The 21,034-nt window shown below is 34.9% G+C and overlaps 1 non-coding gene across 1 annotated transcript; it reads right to left on the bottom strand.

Moving 5' to 3' along the window:
- Positions 1–20,530: 20,530 nt before the first annotated feature.
- Positions 20,531–20,634, bottom strand: LOC122099458. The gene has a single exon (XR_006145929.1). It is a non-coding gene; the product is annotated as a U6 spliceosomal RNA (small nuclear RNA).
- Between the last annotated feature and the right edge of the window lie 400 nt (positions 20,635–21,034).

Raw genomic sequence — 21,034 nt, 5'->3', positions numbered from 1 at the left:
GACCAAAACCCAGGACATCAAAAACAAAGAAGCCAACAAATAAAATTTGGTGCTCAGTCATTCATCACTTAGCATTCTCGTTCAATGTATTTGGTATGAGTCTTGGAAATTATATCCTTAGCAAATGCTCTCCCCAGATATTTTGCTTCATTACCAACTTTCAAACCCCTGGCAGCACCAATGTCTCCTCCCAGTTAGCATAGCAGTCAACCATTGGAAATTTGAAGATATATATTTTTTTTACCATAAGAATTCTGATCATCTTTCCACATAAATCAAATGAGTAGTAGGACATTCCACTATTCTGAATGTTTATAGTCCTCCTTTGAGTTAATAAGCATTAAAGCTTAAAATTCTAGAATGGTTATCAAATTACCTCCTCTTACCTCCATTTAAACAGTAAATCGAGAAAGCTGAGCTGTGCTTCAAATAGTAGAGTGTTAGCATCGCATATTAAAGCTAAGAAACAGTACCTAGGTCCTGAATTAACCCCAGTACTGCCCAGTACTGCCTCTCATACACAAAATAATCATGATTACACCACAGGATATGCACATGTTAACAAGGGATATAGATGAATGGAATGATGACATCAATTACCTCACCTTTAGTCTCAAGCATTCTGTACAGCGTAGCCCAGTCTGTGAAAAGTCATAGGTGAAATCTTTCCTCAAAAGCAGCAGATACATCCTCATTTCCCTCTGCACATTTATATTATTTATACACACATATAAGGGCTATATTTTCTAACTAATTTTCTTTTTTTTAGGGTGGGGTCTGGTCGTGGGGCCTGAACTCTGGGCCTGGGCGCTGTCCATCAGCTCTTCAGCTCAAGGCTAGTGCTCTACCACTTAAGCCACAGTGCCACTTCCGGCTTTTTTGTTTTTGCTTATGTGGTGCTGAGGAATCGAACCCAGGGCCTTGAGCATGCAAGGCAAGCGCTCTACCACTGAGCCACCTTCCCAGCCCCTTAATTTTCTTTTTTATTGTGAAAATACTGTACAGAGAAATGCATAATCTTACACACATGCTTCAGAATTATGTGCCCTTGTTTAGGTTTCATAGGGAGCACAATATATCCATCCTCTGGATCATTCTTGTAATCTTAGCTGTTCACAAGGATGGTATCTGAGGATCACAGTTTTATGCCAACCCAAGCTAATAAATCCTCAAATTCTTATCTTCAATTAAGTAGAAAAAGCCAGAAGTGGAGATGTGGTTCGAGGGGCAGAGTGACAACATTGAGTAAAGCAATCTAAGCAAGAGCTCCAGACCCTCAGTTCAAGCTTGAGTACTGCCCCACTAGTACTTCAAAAGCCAACCTCCCCCCAAACACCAAACCAAAAATATGTCAAAATATTTGTAATTTGTGAAGCAAAATCCAATGAGGAACATAGTTGCTAGTTTGTTAAAGAGTTGGCCGGGAAACCCCAAATTAACCTGTGTTCAAATGACATAACGAAAAAGCAACCAAGTAAAATTTCCCAGTAAAGAAACTTCCTTAGTATTCACTGGGACCCCTGACAAAGATACATTTTTCTATGTTTTTTGAAAATTGGTGTTTTTTTTCAGTAAGGTAAATAGTATAAACTTTTTCTGTAAGTTATAGGAGTCATTGGAAGCTCCAAGTGAAGTGAATGTACAACAAAAAGCATACAATATTACAAGTTTCTATGCCTCTGTTGAGACACTAGAAACTTGTTATAGTGTGGCCTCTTGGAAAGAGAAGGGGGATGCTCAGCATCACTGGTCATAAAAGAAATGCAAATCAAAAGCAAAATCACATTTAGATCCCATTCACCCCAGTTAGAATGGCCATTATCAAAAAAAAACAAATAATAACAGATGCTGGGGTGGATATGCCTCAATGAGAACCCTACTACACTAATGGTAGGAATGTAAGCTGGTTTAACCACTCTGGGAGGCAGTATGGAGGTTCCTCAAAAGAATAAATATAGAACTCCCTTAAGATCAAGGAATCCCACTCCTCACAGTTATCCAAATGTTCTCAAACTAGGGCACAATAAGCTAACAGCACAACTATGTTCATTGCAGCATTGTTTACCATAGCTAAGATATGGAGCCAACCCAGTTGCCCCTCAATAGATGAATGGATCAAGAAAATATGGTATATTTACAGAATGGAATTTTATGCTTCTATCATAAAGAATGGCATCGTTCCTGTTGTAAGAAAATGAAAAGACTTTGAAGGAATCATACTAAGTTAATCAAGCCAATCCCAAAGAAACATGAGCCCTATGATTTCCTTCACTTGCAATGATTATCATTACCCTATTACTCCTGAAAGTGGATCATAGTAGCACAGGAGTTTTATGAATATATACATGACCATACAAAATGATGCTAACTTAAATGAATGCTAATACATAGAAACGGCACATCTTCTTTTGTTTCGTTGTTAAGCTTGATGTAACCAATGTACGGCAGATAGTTCATTTTTCTTACTTTATGTTATTTTTCTTCTCCTATTGGTTTTATCCATGGCAATTCCCATCTGTGATTCTGGTACCCTGCATTCTGTATATTCATTTATCTGATTGGGGGGAGGGAAGGGAAATAACAAAATGCTGAAAGAAGTTTAAATGGTGATGCATTGCAACAATGATATTCACAGGACACTATGGCAGAAATTAACTTTCCAACGGGGTGGGGGGATTGGAGGGAAGGGACAGAGGAAGATAAACACTGGAGTGGGTAACAATGTTTAATGAGAAATGTAACTTACTCATGTAAATGTAACCCCTCTATACAGCATCTTTATAATAAAATAGATTCTTAAAAATATAAAAATTAAATTTTTTCATAAAATCTCAAGCTGATACCAATGGAACTTCTGAGTTCGTATCAAAGAGTTTTTCAGGACTATCAAGAAGCTAGTACTAAGTACATATAACTACAATTAAGAGATAATGAGAAAAGTAGCGCTTTGTACTTTGTTAGATGAATAAAAGAAAATTTGTTTTTGTTTCTGTTAACATAGAATATGTGTTTGTTATCTGCACTGTTCCCAAGTCAGACTAATCTCTTGTCCTTAACTTTCTTTGGTATGTATAACTTGGACATGTAATCTGAGATATAAGTAGTATTCTTTGTTCAATTTGGAGGCACTCCTCCCTGGTCAAGAAGTTAGACTGGAAGACCCTTCACACTTGCTATTGTTTCTCTCACACAGCTTAGGAGTTTGAGGAAATGACTGTAATTAAGTGCCTCTTACTAATAATAATTATTGGTAGAATCTGAAAACATGTTTGGGTAATAAAATAGACTAGAAAAAGGTTAAGTTTGCTATTTTATATCACTACATTTCTTTTCTTCTAAGTATAGAAGCCAGACTTACCCTAAGAGAAGAAGCAAAATGGCTTATAGAGCTCAGATCATTTCTTTCCACAGCAGATGACAGCAGCAGAAGATATACAGGTCCACAAGTGGCACAAGGAAGTGAGAGTTTGATTTCTCCTTAAATCTTAGGGTCGAATGCTCAATGAGGAACCCTATGGACTGATGACAGATTAAGGACATAATATTTCCTGTGTTGTTCCATCTTAGGAAGCTGTCACCAGTCTCCCATCACACTGTAGGTGCCACGCCTGACTGGTGACCTTGGCTGTGTCCTGAGAAGGTCCAGAAAGGTTCTGTGATGTTCACTGGAGAGTTAGGATTGTACTCTAACAGGACATACAGGAATGTGGTAATAAGGCCTGAGTCAGGGTTTTGTCAGATCTAGATGATTTGTAACAGTCACTGCTGTCTTCTGGCTAAGAATGTGGATATATTATCAGGGTCCTGCACACAAATTTATTACAAGTGTTAGTTTGCACCATTTCCTTATGAAAGACAACAAAAGGTCATTAAGGCCATCTGACATATTCTCATCAATATTTACTAGGTTAAAAGCTAAATAAAATCAAGTTCATCATGAAGAAAAAAACAAGAAAAAAACCAAAAATGTTTTTCTGTACATATCATATGTGACAAAGTATTAAAAGTTAATGAAGCTGGGAAAGTTAAATGGATTTCTTTTTTACTATGGTTGCAACTGTCTTTTACATTTCAAGTACTTAACAAAAAGAATGTAAGCCAATCACGGCCAGTGGTACACACTTGTAACTCTAGCTGTGACCTGAGGAAAGTGGATTATAGCTAGACCAGGTTAGAAAAATCTGTGAAATTTTGATCTCCAATTAACCATTCAAAATCAAGAAGTGAAGGTTGGTTCAAGTGGTATACGGCTACCCTTGAGTTAAAAAACTAATGGTCAGCTCCCTGAGTTCAAGCTCCATTATACACACACACACACACACACACACACACACACACACATACACACGCACACACACACACACACACAGTTACCCTTGAATAAAAAGCTAAAAGTCAACTCCCTGATTTCAAGCCCAAGTATTTACACACACACACACCAACACACAAACACATTTTATCTCAAAAATAGCCAGTGACCAGGAATCAGAAACAAGATGATATTTTTCTTTATTTTCTTTCATTTTTGTCATGTTTCTTCATTTATCTCTCTTTGAGAAGTTAAAGGAGTCATATTAAAGTGAGACAAATGGTGAACATGTGCAACAGTGGTATTCAATTGGTATTATATTGAAAATGACCTATGCAACTTATTTGTGGGGAAGGATGGGAAAACTAAGAGATGAAGGGAAAGGGTAACATTCTCCAAAAAGAAATGCACTCTGGGAAGTAGAGCTGTGGCTCAATATGAGTGCCATTCTTCAGCAAAAGAGCTCAAAGGCAGTGCTCAGGCCCTTGGTTCAAGCCTGATTACTGACTGAACCAAAAACAACTACAAAAGAATTGTAGTCATTACCACACGTATGTAATTATCCCCTCTAAAGCAAAATAATAATAATAATAATAATAATAATAATAATAATAATAAGAAGAAGAAGAAGAAGAAGAAGAAGAAGAAGAAGGAGAAGGAGGAGGAGGAGGAGGAGGACGAGGACGAGGAGGACGAGGAGGAGGAGCAGCAGGAGCAGGAGCAGGAGGACAGAAGGAAAAGTTAATAAAACCAAACCAGTGAGTGAAAAAAATTGAGAGAGCAAGGGAAGGGGTGACATTTCAAAAAAGAAATATATCCATACCTCACTTATATGACTATAAACTCTGTGTAACTCATCTTTGTAATAATAATACAAAAGAAAAAAAGACAGAAATATAGTGCTGGAGGCATAACTCAAATGGAAAATCCAACTAATATGTATGTGATACCAAGTTCAAAACCCATTATCAATTTCCCCTTCAAAAATGGCTCTTCTCATCATGTGTGCTTTGCCTAGCTTATGAACAGGAGTGCAAACAGTTAAAGAGAGAGAAAAGTAAGCTGTCAGGCACAGAACTGTGCTTTTAAGGAGAAGTACTTGCTAGAACACAGGTTGACTAGAACACATGATGACTCCATGTTTTCTGAAATAAACAGACCTAGTTGAACTGGAATACAGGCTCCACTGTATATGAGATAGGGACTCAAAATTAACTAAACTCTCTGGATCTCAAAGTCTTCATAGTTAAAGTGAGCATAACAATACATATCTCACATTATGAGATATGGATGTCATCAAACCTGGAGTGGGTTTTATCTTAGGTGTGTGTGCAACACTCAAACACTGCTGGAAGGAGTATAAACTGGTATGATGTTTACTATATTACTTAACAGTAATACAGAAACTATACAGCTCATGCCTGTTATCTTACAAAAGAAGCAGAGAAAAGAGGATCAAGGTTCTAAGCCGGAACAGGAAAATGGAGCAGACTCATTTCCATTGACCTCTAAAGAAGCTTGAGGTGGAGTTTGGTTCAAGTTGTAGAATGCTAGGGTTGAGCAAAAAGCTCAGGAACAGTGTGCAGGCCCTGAGTTCAAGCCCTAGGACCAGCACAAGCACAAGCACAAGCACACACACACACACACACACACACACACGCACTCACACACACCACACAAACACACATACACAAACACACACACAATTTTGTATGCTCCTATCACCCCACTTAACAATACTTTCCCACTTCCAAGCTCAAAAGTTGTTGTTGTTTTGTTTTGTCTTAAAAGGGACTTGCTGTGTAGCTCAGGCTGCTCTTAAGCTTACAGTCCTCCTGGGTGCTGTGATTACAGGCATATCTACCATAATTGGCTTCACTCAGTGACTCTATAACATTTTTTTTGCAAGAAATTCATTCATACTTATGAAGATATGTGACTTAAAGCTGTTCATATTAATATTCTACTGTACAAAATGTAAATAATATAGCTGGACATGGTACTATACTACCACATGGTAATGCCAGACACAATTAGGAGTTGAGGAAAGCTAGATTTACACTGCAGAACCTTGTCTCCAAGGAAAGGAAATCTATAAATATAAATCTACTATGAGACCTATAATATGTTAAATTTATATAATGGAAAAAAATTAATTATTGTTAATGGAAATAAAATCTTGGCAGAAATTTTAAATACATACATATGTATATATATTTAAATTTTGAGAAATAAAATTTAAAGTGGTATTATCTGCATTTTTCAGTCTGTAACCTACCCACTTACTGACACATTAATTTCTGTTTAGTCTTCACAAAACACTGTTCTCTCACATAAGTACAAAAAACGCAAAACAAAAAGTACAAAAAAGTGCATTATCATAAATGCAAATATAGTTTATTCCCTACCATAATAATTTGGAGAAAACATGCATTAAGTTAATGGCACTGAATACTGCTCAAGAAGGGGAGGCAAAGAGAATGTAGATTATGTCTGTGTGTTTGTGTGTGTGTGTGTGTGTGTGTGTGTGTGTGTGTGTGTGTGTGTGTGTGTGTGAGTTCCATGAGTAAATAATGGAGTCAGAAGTAGACTTAATATTCCTGTTTAGTCTTTTTGCGCAAAGCTGATACTCTACCACGAGAGCCTCATCTCCACTTCTGGATTTTGGTTTCTCAATTGGAGAAATATCTCAGATTTTTCTGCATAGGCTGCTTTAAACCAGGATCCTCCGATTTTTCCTCTAAAGTAGCCAGGTTTTAAAACATGAGCCATAGTTGGACAGCAACTACATTAATATTTTTGCATGTTTGAATGAATTTTAGAGTAAGACATAGATGTTACTTTTGAGAATGTAGGAAAATAGTAATTAATATTTAAGAGATTTTAAAGCATACAAAGCTGAGGATAGAATTTAACTGAGAATAGAATGGAATAAATCAAAATTACCTATGATAGATTTCAGTCTGTGCACAGAAATAATTGCACTGTTGGAGCCCAAGGCCATCAGATAGCTGAGCTCCAGCTGGCTGCTATGCTCATGAGGCCAGCTAGTGCTATTCACAAGAATGTGATGTTGTTGGATGGCAGGGATCAGCTTCAAGTTCTGATCCTGAAATATTTCTATTGATCTAGAAGTGGAAACACACCAGGACAGAATGTGATTAAAATGCAGAATGCAAAATCCATTGAGTCCAAGGAAGACAGAATAACTCTTTCTATATCAGAAAGAGTATTGTCTCACCAAGAATCCTGAGCCAAATATGGTGGTCAATGTTTGTAATCTCTGAACTTGACAGGATGATTTAGAAGTTAGCTTGAGACCAGCCTATGTTTTAGGCCAACAGAAGGACACAGAGTAAAATGCTATCTTAAAACAACAACAACAAAAGTCCCAATAACTGGGAATGTGGTTACTGGTAAAGTGCTGGCCTCCCATGCATGAAGCACTTGATTTGATTCCTCAGTATGACATAAGCAGAAAAATTGGAATTGGTACTGTGGCTCAATTGGTAGAGTGCTAGTCTGGATCAAAGAAGCTCAGGGAGAGGGCCCAGGCCCTAATTTCAAGCCCCAGCGCTGGCAAAATTAAACAACAAGAACCAAATGCAAAATGCTGTTTGTTGAAATAAATATGTTGAAGAATTGTTGATGCTCACAAGAAAATTTTGCTGTAGCCATTCATGATGAACTTTGTTAGGAAAAAGTAAAATAAATTAATGAAATATTATCTGGCATTAGACAAGACATAGTGAGATCTAAAAATGATTGCTGCCGATGGTGACTTGACACAACTAACATTACAGATACACTTTCTAGATTGTAATTTTTTAAGGATACAATCGTGGGGTTTTTTCTTTTTCTAAATAATTTTACTGCCTGGGGCCAGTGGCTCACACCTGTAATTCTAGCTACTAAAGAGTCAAAGCCTGTCCATGGAGGAAAATCTGTGGGTCCCTTATCTCCAATTAAAGGTTCAGAAAATGTAAAGTGGCATTGTTGCTCAAGTGGTAGAATGCTAGACTTGAGCTGAAGAGCTGAGGAACAATGCCCAGACCCAGAGTTCAAACACCACAAATGACAAAAAAATAATAATAGTAATAACATTAATTTTATTGTTACTATTAAGGTGTTATATATAAAGGCTACCATTTCCTAAGTTTGTTTCTTTGCCCAAAGAACACATATGTATCTTCATTGCCAACCACCAGGATTTGGCCATCTGCTTTCCAGCTGATCTCTGGATGTAGAGGGAATGTGTAATACAAAGCAATACAAACCAGTTCTGACTATAAATGATTGTTTTCTGCACATCCTCAATATCAATGATGATAACATGAAATAAAAAATACCTTAGTTTAAAACATTCTTTAGACAAGTTAAAGAAATCCTGAGAAAAAGTATTTTAAGAATAATTTCAGAGGGGGGGGGATTTAAAAAAAAAAAGAATAATTTCAGAGAGCTAAATCGCTGGGCTTAGGTTCTGTCTCTGAAATTTATTACTCAAGGCTAGTGCTTGCACTTTAAGCCACAGTGAAGCTTCCACTTATCTCATGGTTAATTGAACAGAAAAGTCTCACCAACTTTACTCTTCAACTTGGTTTTGAACTAGGATCTAGAGATCTCAGTCCTCTGAGTAGCTAAGATTATAAGCAACTGGCTAGAATAATTGCTTACCTGAGACAGAAGCCAGTTAGTATTAATTGTCAATCATGTTTAACTTTGTAAAATAAACTTTACTGAAATGCCTTACAGAAGAAATAAGGAAAAAAATGTGTCTGTGTGTTACAAAGTTCTTGCTAAAAGATACATATTTTACTTGTTTTTTTTTCTTTCAAAATGTTGTGTTTTCCAGAATCATACCTTATCTTTCCTTGCTGTTTCTTTAGTTTATTTCATACATGCCCACAGCTTCTTCAACTATCATTTCTTTATGTGAAGAGCTGCACATATCTATTTTCAGTCCAAATTCCTTGTATGCATCTATCAACCACATATTCAACTGCCATAAAAACTAGTGAAACAATAATCACCTCTTTACATTATTGGATATTAATGTGTATGTAAAATTTAGGAAAACAAAGAATAACATCAACAAATATAACTAGATTTTAATACTAATGTTAAACATAAATTAAATGTTGATTATTTTCTGAGCAAGTTAATAAAAAAAATTAAGGAAAAGAAATCAACTATTTTGAGTGCTGATATTGTGGTTTAAACTCAGGATCTTACCTTCTCACTTAAGCTTTCTCCCTAATGAGTGTTGCTCTATACATGAAACGCAGCTCCCCTTCCAACTTTATTTTGGGGATTATATAGAGATAAGAATCTCATGGAATAAAAAATCAGTTGTGTCCCTATCTTGGGGTTCATTTTAATTAGCATCATCTTATATGGTCATATGGTACCCTGTACTAGTTACTACAAGCAAAGGAAACTATGGGAACTACGTTTATTTGGGCCTGGCATATTTCACTTAATATAATTTTTTTCACATCTTTCCATTTCCTTACAAATGGGGCGATGCCATTTTTGATAGAGGCATAAAATTCAACTATACACACACACACACACATACATACATACATATATATATATATATATATATACACATATATATACATATATATATATATATATATATATCACGTTTTCTCTTTTTTTATTGGGAAAATACTGTACAGAGGGTTTGCACTTAAATGGGCAATGTAATGAGTACATTTCTTATCAAGAATTGTTGTCTTCTCCTTTGTTTCCCCTTCCCATCCCTTTCCATCTCTCCTACCCCGCATCCCCCCACCCCAAGCCAAAGTAGTAAAGTTCGTTTTTCGACATAATGTGTTGAACATCTCATTGTTGCAATGGGTCCACCTATATCCCTATTTAAACAATTTGGTTTTCCCTTCCCACCCACAAATTATACCAACATCAAATACAGTGAAAACAGGGGTTATACGGTGGGAGAGGGCTATAAAAATCAACAAAAAAAATCATCTTATAAATATGCTAGAAACAAGCAAAAGAAAGAAAAAAATGTTTGAAGCCTTATCTTGGGGTTCATTTCGCCTCAGATCAACTTATCTGACCTTTTCTACTTGTCTCAGACATATATTAGTTATTGCAAATAAGGGAAACCATGGGAAGTATGTTTTTGTGGGCCTGGCTTATTTCACTTAATATGATTTTTCCAAGTCTTTCCATTTCATAACAAATGGATCTATGTCATTCTTTCTGATGAGGCATAGGATTCCATTGGGTATATATACCACATTTTCTTGATCAGTTCATCTACTGAGGGGCCCCTAGGTTGGTTCCATATCTTAGCTATGGTAAATAATGCTGCAATAAACATCGTTGTGTTGGTAGCTTAGTATGGTTTTGTTTGTGATCATTTGGTAAATGCCCCAAAATGGGATTGCTGGGTCATAGGAGCTATAACTGGAGTCTTGGAAAAAAATTATATTACATGAAGTAAGCCAGACCCAAAGAAACATAGGTCCTTTGTTTTCCTTATTTGAAATAACTAGTATATATCTGGGACAAGGATAAAAGTTCAAAAGCTATGTATATAAGACCAGATAAGATTATATGAAGTGAAATGAACCCCAAGATAGGGGTTTATAATCAACCATGTGATTTTTTTGTTTCTTTGTATGTTCCTGGCCCATGGTTTAACCCCTGTTTTCACTGTATTTGATGTCGGTGCCCCGCATCTTGTATACACATTTCTCTAGCTTGGGGAGAAGGGAAAAAACAAAATGTTTAAATAGGGATACAGGCTGAACCATTGTAACAATGACATGCATAAGAGACTATGTTGAGAAAAGAAATTTACAATTTAGGCAGGGAAGCAGGAAAGAGGGGAGAGGCGGAGTGAAGTTGTGTAGGTGGGAGGGAAGGGGGGGTTGGGAAATACAGAGGAATAGGTAACACTGCTTGATAGAAAATGGGCTCATTGCAATGCTCAAGTAACTATAACCCCTCTATACAATATTTTTACAATAAAAACTTCTTCAAAAAAAAAAAAGAAGGTGTCATGTACACCAAGTATAGTAGTCCACTTCTGAAATCCCAGCTGATTGGGAAGAAGAAATGACAAGGATCATGGTCTGAGGCAAGACCACAAAAATAACTGCCAAGACAGCCATCTCACATCTCAACAAATGAGCTGGCCATCGTGACTCACATCTGAAATCCTAGCTAATTATGTGGGAGGCATAGGTAACAAAGTCTCAGTCAATCTAAGATCACACCTGTGCAAAAAGTTCAAGATCTCAAGCAAAAAATATGGACTAGAAGTATGGCAACAGTGGTTGAGCTGCTTGGTGCTATACAACAAAAGTCCTGTCTAGCAAGCAGAGAACTCCTGGATAGAACCCTAGTAATACTCCTCTCTCCCACCAAAAAGCCTAAATAATTTCCAGGCCACTGACAGTTCAGAGATGGTGATATTCTCTTTAAAATTAGGTGTTCTAAAGAGACAAAGTTATTTAGGCTTTGAAAGAATTTAAAAGGAAGGAAAATGCATGCGAGTTTTGTTAGCTCCGTAATTCTTGAAAATATAAAATGCATATATCCATGTATGTATGTATATACATGTATGTAAATATATGTACAAGTAGTTCATCTCTTTTCTGTGTACCAAATGGTACAAATGAATCTGCACAATCACTACTCAAAGGCATGAATAGACAAAGAGAAGGAGCAAAGAACTCATATTCAGGAATCTATGGCTAGCCAATAACCCTGAAAATTTTTTACATCAGTTTGCATGTGTCAGTTACTGCAGTACAAGGACAGTAAATGCTTAGGAGTAGAGTTGATGGATAATATGGAAGTGGGTAGTCAAAAGAGAGGTGAAGGGAGAAAAGGTAGAATGACCAAGAGGAATTGGAGGAAGTGCAGAGAAGAATCCAGTACATTTCCTACAAAATTATGAAGAGTGAAGTAAGATATTCATAGAGGAGGGATGGATGAGAATGTTGAAAGGCTTGGCATTGATCAAAGTATACTGTATGCATTAACTGATTTATTTAATGATAACTCATTATTTAATGATAACTCAAAATAATGATTAAAAATCATGTCCCTAAAATGTTATGCAATTAGAAGCAAAGCATGAGAATGTGCTCAGATCATCTCTGGTGTCTATAAATCTTTTTTTATTGGGATGAGTTTTAGAACAACAGTAATGTTGTTCTAATGCCTATCATCTGAAGAAAATTTAATGATTTCCAGCTATTTAAAATAATCATTTTGGGAGCTATGGCTCAAGTGGCATTGTCTAACTCTTGAGCAAAGCTCTCAGATATTGAATTCAAGTCTTGATCTCAAACTTAAGTAAAAACAATCAATAAAATCAAGCACTTTCCTGGGCACTGGTAGCTCATGCCTTTAATTCTAACTTTAATCAGAAGGCAGAGGTCTGGGGATCTCAGTTCAGTATCAGCTTGGATAGGAAAGTCTGTGTGATTCTTGTCTCAAATTCACTGCCAAAGAAAGCTGGAAGTGGATTCGTGGCTTGTAGCCTACAGCATAAAGCTCAGGAACAGAACTCAAGCCTTTAGTTAAAGCCTTAGAATAGTGCATATATATACACAAATGAAGTAAGTCACTCAAGTTCTCAACTTCCATTTCCCTAATCTTAACTCTAATCCTGGTCAAAACCCTAAGAGTAACCTTGATGATAATAGTAACCCAATCCTAAAATTAATGAAAATTACTCGAGTTTAGATACATACTTATAGATACCCATTGTCTTTGAAATGATTTGCAATTTTCTCCAAATCCTACAGATTCCCTTACTTGGACCCTGAAATCTATCTTGTTCCCTATTAGGAATCATTAACCTCAAATCCTCATATCATGAAAAATACCATAGTTTTCATTGATCTCAACTTTTACTGAACTCCTGTATATCCAAAAAGAAGCTGCAGGTTTACTGAAAATCTACTCTACTTGCAAACCCTAACTATATATCTAATCCTTACTAGAAACCTAACTCTAAATTTAACCCTATTGAACCCTGAATAGGAAAATTAGGGAAACTAGTTTTTGTTAAATTTCGCACTTACATTACTTGAAAGTGTTAGTAGAAATTCAGTTTTACCTTAAAGCTTACTCTTCCCTAACCCTAAGCCTAAACTGAATTAGGAAAGTAAACCTAAACCTAGAACTAATGGCCTTTGGAGTCTAAAAGCCACACAAATACATTAGTTTTTATTCATCCTAACTTCAATTCAACTCATCTTTCTAAAAATAGCTTGTAGTTTCACTCATTATCTTGTCTTTATTGTAACCCTAACCCTAACTGGAATATTGATGTTAACCCTCACCCTAATCATACTCTAATCTTAATATTATTAGCAGTTTTCTATTTCACATTCATCCTAATTCTAACTCTACTTGTGATTCAAAGATTTACTTTCAGTTTGACCCTAATTTTTCCATTTTCCTAATGCTTACTCTAAGCCTAGCTGGAACTAAAACCTAACTTTCACCCTAATGATAATCCAATTCTAATGTTTAAGAAAAACACTCTAGTTTTTAATCATTCTAATGAATACTCTAGTTTTCACTCTGGAAATGAGTTTGTTTGCTCTAATTCCCACGAATTTTCTGACTCTACCTCTAAAGTTATCTTTTTCCCTAACATAAGCCATTATATTACTTGTCCTCAAATTCTCTTACCAGGAAAAATACTGTAGTTTCCATTGATTCTACCTTTTCCTGAACCACTGTATCTGAAAACAGTTTCAGATTTACTTACCATCAAGTCCATTACTTAACGCTAACTCTCAACCTAAACCTGGCTGGAAAACTCTCATTAATCACTACAAGAATGATCACTGAAAAATAAATATAATGATAATGTTCTAGTTACTATTCAGCCTTGCATATTTGCTCCTACTTGTTAGTGAACACAATTTTATACCAAAAGCTTTCTCATATATAAATATAATCAGAAGAAATTACTGACCCTAATCTTAATCCAAATTATATGACAATACTAACACTAACACAAGTACACTAGTTTTCACTCATCCTTCCAAACATAGGTTGCATTTTTTTCCAATATCTTAGTCATTTTCTAACCCTAAACTTAATCTTTCTTAACTGGAACATTGAGAATAACCATCAGCCTTATTGTAAGTAGATTCTAATATTAATAGCAATACTCTAGTTTGCATTCATTTTAATTCTTACCAGGCTCATATTAAAATTTACCTTCAATTTGACCCTCATTTTTTTCTCCTTCACTCTAAGCCTAACCATGGCTGGAATCCTAACCATAACCTTGACACTAATGATATCCCAATTCTAAAATTTATGAAAAATGCTCATTTTGTGCAATCCTAACTGAAATTCCACTGGTAATTCTTGAAATAAATTGCAGGTTTTCTGTAAACCCTAAAGATTTTTTCACTCTTAACTCTGAATGTATTTTGTTCCATAACAGGAATCATTATACCCATTGATCTCAAATCCTGATATTATGAAATACATTGTACTTCCATTATCCCAGCTTTTCGTGAATTCCTAGAACATAAAAAAAGGTTCAGCTTTACTTAATATTTAATTCTTTTTTTTTTTCTTTTTGTCAGTCATGGGGCTTGCACTCTGGGCAAGGGCATGATCCCTGAGTTCTTTAGCTCAAGGTGTGCGTTTAACCAATTGAGCCACAGCACCGCTTTTGTGTTTTATGGAGGTTAATTTGAGATAAAAGTCTCATGGACTTTCCTGCCTGGGCTACCTTTGAACTGAGATCATCAGGAAACAGCTTCCTGAGTAGCTAGGATAATAGGCGCGAGCCACTAGTTTAACCCATTTCTTGACTGTATCCTCATCCCCGGTTAACCAGAAACCTAATGCAAATCACATTCTGATTTAACACCAAATGGTTATTGTAAGGAAAATTGTCTAGATTCTATTCAATCGTACATTTTTTTTGGCTTCTACTTCTTATTGGAAAACTAAAATTTACCTTAAAGCTTATCCTTCCCTAACCCTAACCAGAACAAAAAAGTATCTCACACTTTAAACCAAATTGTATCTGAATGTCTAAAGTAACACAGACTGGTTTTCATTCATTCTTCTTAAAATATGTGGCAGTTTTACACAATGTATTACATGTTTTTTTCATCCTAACTCCACTCTAACTGGCACACCTAGCCTAATCCTAAGCCTACATAAAACCGAATCATCATGTTAATAGCAAGCCACTTTTTTTCATATTTATCCTAACGCTTGCTTAGCGTGTAGGTCTAAATTTTATTTGCATTTTGAACATAAAATGTTAAGTGTTTTTCTATTTCCTGTCAGGTTTTATTGTTCATTATTTTTTTTTAAATTTTATTTTGTTGAAAAGATGCTTTAAAGAGGGATATGTTACATGTGTAAGGTAAGGAGTATGTTTCTTTTTGAGCATTGTTACCCATTTCTTTCTTGTTCTGCCACTATCCCATCCCTCCCCACATTCCTTACCCCTCCCTTCTCATGGTGTAAACTTCATTTTCAACATAGTGAATGTGAGTATCATTGTTGCAATGAGTCATCCTGTGATGAACCTAAATTTTCTATTTCTCTAATCCTAATTCTAATTTTGTCTGGGATCCTAACCCTAACCAAAATAATAATGATAGCTCAATTCAAAAGTTAACGAAAATATTCAGGTTTTTATTCATCCTATTAATTTACTGTACATCTTGAATTAATTTGCAGTTCAGCTTAAATCTTCCAAATTAGTTTATATGCGCATGTATAAAGATGTAATTTTATGTGAAAAACAGAAGATCTTTGGAGGAAGAAGTAATGAGAAGGAAATAGAGGGAGTATAATCAAATATGTTAAATATATTATGGAATTGTCACTTCTGACAATTAATATCCATTAACAAAATCACTAAAAATTAATAAAGAACACACAGCCTTCTAGTGTTCTTTAAGAGAGCCATGATCTGTCTTCTGAAAAAAAAAAACTCGTGTTAGATAAACTTCGTCCATGCATAATTTATATTGTTGCCCAATTATTTAACTTAATGAATATAAATTTATCGAATAAGATTCCATGACAAAAAATATAAAACAGTTACTTAGCAATTGTTTGAGAAAAAGTTATTGTCATGAGTTTTAGGAAACGGAATTGCTATTTCCCCACAAAGCAATGAATTAGGTTTACTAATCTAGTATTTGTAGTAAGTTTAGAGAACATAATTGGCATGAAAAACAACTAACTGTACATCTTGTTTCTTGAATGAGTGATATTTTAAACATTGTCTTTTATTCAAATAAATACTTAAGTTTTCATTTCAAAATAAGTGCAATTTTATCTCCTTTCAGAACAAATACTTACCCTGCAATTAAATGTACTAGCATATTTAGGTATTTAAAAGCTAAATTTTCTATGTTTTATATGTAACTCTACATATTCAGAATGACATGATTTTTTTATTCATAAATATTTAACCTCAGATTTTTGCTTCATCAATATAAATTGTCTCATGAGGTTGTGGTGAAGGCTCCAGTAACCAGAGTGGTCAAAACCATTTACTGAATTCTAAATTTTAAATCAAATCATTTTTAAGCTTTGATAATATCATTTATTGTCTCTTCAGAGCAATTAAGCTAAAACAAATACTACTTTTTAAACATTTCCCTCACATTGTAAAGAATATTAACATAGGTCAAAAAGAGACTAATTATTTCAGACTCATCATATTTGGTGATCTTAGTGTGAAGAATGTAGAGAGTAGAAGGTCCTTATACTCAATAAATAGTTTTGGTAAAATTAAATCATATATCTGGATTTCTAATTTGGAGGTTAATCACATGGAAACAGGAAAATAATAAAAAAAATTACTTTGGGATCAACAGAAAAAGATATTTGTGCATGTAACCACAGTTGCTTTATTAGTTTGTAGTTGAACACTGGACTTCGATTTATATCTTGGCTGTTGTGAATAATGTGAATAACAATGAACTACAGATATATTTATGAGTTACCCAGAGAGAAATAATCACACGATTGGTGGGTCAGATGATATTTCAACTTTGGATTTCTTTAGAAAAGTGCATACTACTTTCTACAATGAGAACACTAACATGTATTTTGACCAAGAGTGTAGAAAATTTCCTTTTCTCCACAGTGTCGCCAGCCAGCATTATTACCTTTTGAGTTTTTTTAAAGGGCAGGTTTTTACTGTGCACAGTATCCCAGACTGGCCTTAGGCTAAAATCCTTTTACTCCAACCTCCAATCACTTGGAATTACCAGCCTTTGCCACCACACCTGGTTCCTTGGATATTTTTGATAAGAGTTATAATAGTTAAGAAGTAGTATCATAGTAATTTTGAATTGCATTTCTCTAATGACTTCTGCTCACAAAGCATTAAGCCAGCATAGAAGTTGTATTAAATACAAATTTGTAAATCCACAGGCGATTTTCAGGGCTTTTTGGAAAACATGTCTATTCAGAACTTTTGTCAATTTTTAATCAAGTTTCTTGTTAATCTCATCTTTAATCTCTTTATAGAAAATCAATAATTAATTCAAGGTAGTAGAAATGAAAAAATTAAGCAGCTCCTAACATTTTTAAATTTTTAATAAAGTGATATTGCTTTAATCATTTTCTGTTAATGCTTGAGACTATATAACTCAATTTACAAGGCTATATATATTTTATTTATTTTACTTTGACTGTTCTTTCCAAAGCCTACATGACTGATTTCACTTGGTTTCTTTCAGTCTCATGTAGTTCAGATTTCAACCTGAAGAATAAACGGAAGGAAGCAAACAAAAATATAGTTCCCCTCATCTGATGATGCCTCTACAAGAATGAGGAAAGTGTTCATCCTTCTAAGGACCTATGATAGACTATCAAAAAGAAAATATATTCTTCTAGGTCTTCCTTATCTTTGCGATGTAACTTAAATGATGTAAAACACAATATACTGTTCAGATACTTTTATGTTTTATCAGTTTTGCACATTTTCATATGGATTTCACCTCAGTCTACAATATTCCTTCATCGTTCTGTCCCTGATATTTTTACACTATGACTACATAAGATTACCTGTTTGATTTACAGCATGAGAAGTTATCCACCTTTCTTCCTTGGAAGCAGAGCATGGTCAATAGATATTACTTCTGGTTGCTCACACTACATGTAATGGTTTCTGTACTACTTATCACATTCTATTTAGTATTTAAAAAAGAATGCTGGCTAAACTCAAAGCTCATTCATAGGTTTATGTTAAGTGTTTCACAAGTTTTATTTTCTTAATTCTTAAGATAACATTTGCTATAATGCTAATGTTATTACCAGTTTAGTGTTAGGAAAAATTGTAGTAAAAGACAGTAAGTGCATGGCCCAAAGACACACACAGTGAGGAAGGAAATGAGTCAAATTTTCCAAAAGTCTTTCAGCAATACCAAAAGTGGGTAAAATCTCTCCATTCTCTTACACTCTCAGTTCAATATTCATATTGTCCAAGAAATAATAGCATAGCAAATATTGCCCATAGTGATTGTTTTTTGTCACATTTTGTCTTCAACACAGACTGTGTTGGTGAAATTTGGTTATCATGCACAGAGCTGAGCTTACAAATTGAAGTCGGAAGACAGCCAAATTTCTTGTCCCACAGTTCCAGTTTCTTTTTTAAAAAGTACTAAAATTTTTAAATATCATCACTTACTATCTTTTAATCTCCAAATGAATTAAATTGGCATATAATCACTCCAAAAGTCTTTCAAATTAGGTGATGATAAAACAGGATCCCATGAAATAAAATTTCTTTTATTTTTAAAATTATTCTAAAAGCCTTGTGCTGGCTGGTCACCCTTACAATCCTATCTACTCTGAATATTTGCTCAGGAGACTGAGATCTGTGGATAACACTTGGGAGTCAATCAGGCCCTCCCCCCAAAAAAAAATCTTCAATGAATTATTTTTCAAAATATTTAATTAACTAGCAAAGAGCCAGGAATTGAGATGTAGCTTATATAGTAGCTCACCAATCTAGATAGGAAAGGCCTAGCAAGACCTTGAATCCCCGATTTTAAACTCTGAGCACACCAATATACATACATGGCGTGTGTTCGCATGCATGCGCGTGTTTGCTTGCGCGCTGCTGCACTCACACACACACATTTATTCAAATTACCTTCATCTCAGTGTTCTGCATTAATTTCTTTGTTAACGATATTATATGGGTATAATAGAGGAAATAAACTCTTCCATCTCAGAACATTTTTGTGTTTTTATTCTAATAATACTGTGCAGAAGGGTCAGATTTACATGAAAAAGGAGAGTATTACATTTCCTAACAAGCATTGTTACCTCCTCCTTTATATTTTCCCTACAATCCCTTCCCTCCCACCTCCACAAGTACACTCCCCTCCCCCTTCCTTCCTCTGCCTAAATTGTAAAGTTCATTTTGCAACATAGTGTCTTGTGCATCGCATTGTTACAATGGGTCAACCTGTATCCCTATTTGAGCATATTTTTCCCTTCCCCTCCCCAAATTAGAGAAGCATACATACAAGATGTAAGTGCACCAACTTCAAATACAGAGAAAACATGGGTTATGGCGTGGGGAGAAACTTACAAAGAAACAAAAAAAAAACGACATCACACATTATAAGTATGTTAGAAACAATAGCGAGAAACAAAAAACAACTTGTGTCCCTATCTTGGGGTTCAATTTCTTTAACATCATCTTATCTGGTTATATGCACATATCTTTTGAACTTTTCTGCTTATCCCAGACAAATATTCATTACTGAAAATAAGGGAAATCATGGGACCTATGATTCTTTAGACTTGGCTTACTTCACTCAATAAATTTTTTTCCAAGTCTTTCTATTTCCTAAGAAATTGGGCAATGTCATTCTTTCTGATGGAGGCATAGAATTCCATTTTGTATATATACCACATTTTCTTGATCCATTCATCTAATGAGATCATCTGGGTTGGTTCCATATCTTAACTATCGTAAATAATGTTACAATAACCATAGTAGTGCTGGTAGTTTTAGTATGGTCTTGTTTATGATCATTTGGGTAAATCCCCAAAAGTGGGATTTCTGTGTCATAGAGGAGTTTTATGTGGAGTCTTTTGAGAAACCTCCATACTGCTTTCCAAAGTAGTTGAACAAGTTTACACTCCCACCAAGAATGCAGTACGATTCCCTGTGGCCACATACCTTTCAACATCTGTTGTTGTAAAAATATGGGCTCCATGGATTTGCATGTCATCCTCGTGCAGGGGGCATGCTAATCTTCTTTGTATCGTTCCAATGTTAGTGTATGTGATGCTAACTTGAGCACAGAACATTTTTTAATATATAAAGTATAATTTTTTTTATTTTATTAAACTAGACAATTCAACAGAAAGTAAGTTAAAAAGAATTGTGAAATTTTAGAATCATGTATTTCTTTATAAGCACACATTGAAGAATAAAATCAAGATAGACATGCCAAAAACAAAATAATTCCAGAAATTTGTAGTTCAAGAGATGTGTAAGAGGAGGAATTCAATTATTCTATACAAGGAACCTGTCAAAATGAACATTGCAGCAAGTGTTAAGGCTTGTTAAAAGTTTTAAATATGCTTAATTTTGGGATTTTGCTTATATATATGCCAAAAATAGGACTCTTTGGCAGGTATAAAACTTTTCTGCAAAGTATTTAAGATTTACGGTAGCAGACATTATGTACTAAGTATGTA

This window comes from Dipodomys spectabilis, unplaced genomic scaffold (genome assembly GCF_019054845.1).
Source record: "Dipodomys spectabilis isolate Male_0828 unplaced genomic scaffold, ASM1905484v1 ptg000515l, whole genome shotgun sequence".
NCBI classification, from domain to species: Eukaryota; Metazoa; Chordata; class Mammalia; order Rodentia; family Heteromyidae; genus Dipodomys; species Dipodomys spectabilis.
This window is presented reverse-complemented; position numbering and strand designations above follow the sequence as displayed.